Genomic DNA, 2,795 nt, shown 5'->3' with positions numbered 1-2,795 from the left:
ACACAAGAATAGAATATTAAAAGACATCAGAGAAAAAGAACAAATCACTTATAAAAGAAAGCCCATCAGAATTACAGCTGACTTTGCAACACAAACCCTCAAGTCAAGGAGAACTTGAAGTGAAATATTTCAAGCCCTAAAAGAAAATAACCTCCAACCCAGACTGATAAATTGAACAAAACTATCCATCAAAATTGATAGAGAAATAAGATACTTCCTCAACAAAGAACACGTGAGGAGGGCCAGCGAGATGGCTCGGTGGAATAAGTGCTTCCCTGGCAAGTGCAAAGGCCTGAGTTCAATTCCTGGTTCCAGCATAAAAAATAAAATAAAGAACACCTGAGGAAATTTATGAACACCAAACCAGCACTCTAGAATGTTCTGAAGGATAGATATTCTATAAAGAATTAACAAGGACTACAACTCCATAAACCCCAACAGAATGAATCTATCAGGCAAGGCAAACAATTAACTAGAGAGGGGGAAAAGGGAGCCCACAACAGAAAAATAACATGACAAGGATAAGTCAATACACATTAGTTATAACAATCAATGTTAAAGGTCACAATTCACCAATGAAAAGAAACACACTGGCAGAATGTATCAAGAAGCAAGTACCAATAATATGCTGCATACAAAGCCAACATTTAATTTTTAGAGAATCATAGACTGAAAGTCAAAGGATGAAAAACAATATTTCATTTGACAAGAACTTGAAAAAAAAAGCAGAGATAGCTATTTTATTTTCAGATAAGCTGGATTTCAAGCCAAAATTGATTAAGAGAGACAAAGATCATTACATCCTTGTAAAGAAGAAGAGATAAATGTGCCAAACTATATAAAACAAACATTAGCCAACATGAAAAAGCAAAAAATTATTAATACAGTTGTACAGGGGGATCTCAATACCCCACTGTGACAAAAAGTCAGATTAACTAGACAAAAAAAATCAACCATGAAATATTAGAACCGAACAAAACTTTTGAACACATGGACTTACTAGATGTCTACAGAGTATTCCACCCCACTATGTCAGAATACATAGTCTTCTTAGCTACACACAGGATGTTTTCCAAAATAGACCACATACTAACTCACAGAACACACTTAATTAAGTGCAAAGAAATTGAAATTATTTCATGCATATTATGAGACCATAGTTGAATGAAATCGGAAATCAATGGCAAAAGAAACCACAAGAACTTCATAAGCATGTGGAAACTAAAAAATGCCTTCCTGAAGAGTCAATGATGCAAAATGAAAATAAGGAACAAGTTAGAAAGTTTCTACAATTAAATGATAATGCCCATACAACACATCAAAACTTATGGGACACAAAGAAAGTGGTGAAATTTACAGCAGTGAATACTCATATCAGGAAAACAGAGCAAGCTTAAATAAACAATGCTGAGTCTTGATTCTACAGCCATACCACCCTGAATGCACCCAACCTCATCTGAATCTTGAGCTTCTAGAAAAGGAAGACCATTCAATCCCTGGTTCCCCCCCCCCAAATAAAGGAAGACCACAAGCTCAAATCCCATACAAAGGAGGGAATTATAATAATCAGAGCAGAAATTAATGCAGTGGAGACTAAGAAAATAATACAAATACTCAATGAATCGAAGACTTGGTTCTTTGAAAGAGTAAATAAAATTCATGAAATCTTAGCCAACCTTATCAAAAAAAGACTCAAATCCATGCAATTAAGAATGAAAAGGGTAGGGCCGGGGAGATGGCTCAGTGGAATAAGCGCTTCCCTGGCAAGCGCAAGGGTCTGAGTTCAATCCCCGGTTCCGCCAAAAAAAAGAAAATGAAAAGAGTGAAATCACAATGGATCCTGCAGAAATCCACAGGATGACCTATACCTACTTTGAAAACTTGTATTCCAATAAGACAGAAAATGCAGAAGAAATGAACAGATTCCTGGATACATATGAATTACCAAAGCTAAATAAAAAAGATACAAAAATTCTAAGTAAACCAATATCAATCAATAAAATTGAATATCAATATCAATCAATTAAAAATCTACCAACAAAGAAAAGCCCACATCCTCACAAATTCACTGCTGAGTTCTACAAGAAATTTAGAGTAGTTCTAACACCACCACATCTCAAACTCTTTAATGAAATTGAAAAGGAAAGTAATACTCCCAAATTAATTCCAGGAAATAAGCATTACCCTGATACCAAAACTAAAGAAGAATTCAACCAAAAAAAGAGCAATAGGCAAATATCTCTAAGGAATATGCAAAAATCATCAAGAAGATACTGGCAGAGTGCAGAAAATCATGAAGATTATACACTATGAGCAAATAAAATTTATCCCAGGGATATAGTAATGGTTCAACATATGTAAATCATAAAAGTAATACATCACATTAACAGAGACAAGGACAAAAACAACATGATCATCACAGTAGATGCAAATAATGAATCTGACCAAATCCAACACCCACTGATGATAAAAAAATAAAAACTACAGAAAACAGAAATAGATGGTCTTTATCTCAATCTGATAAAAGCTATCTACTTATGACAAACCAACATCATACTAAATGGTCAAAAAAGAGTACACTTAGTAGCTTATTCCTTTCTGCTGGTGGACACCACGGAGGAAACATTATTAGTCTCCCTTCCAACTGCTGTCATGTCTAAGTCAGAGTCTCCCAAGGAGCCCAAACAGCTACGGAAGCTCTTCATACAGTATAAATCTTAGAACAAAAATTAAGATTAAGCAATATTCAGAAAATTAAATGTTTCAAAACAATTGAACTAAGAAAAAGTTTTCAT

The sequence above is a fragment of the Octodon degus genome, unplaced genomic scaffold (genome assembly GCF_000260255.1).
Source record: "Octodon degus isolate 3935 unplaced genomic scaffold, OctDeg1.0 scaffold00093, whole genome shotgun sequence".
Taxonomy (NCBI): domain Eukaryota; kingdom Metazoa; phylum Chordata; class Mammalia; order Rodentia; family Octodontidae; genus Octodon; species Octodon degus.
This window is presented reverse-complemented; position numbering follows the sequence as displayed.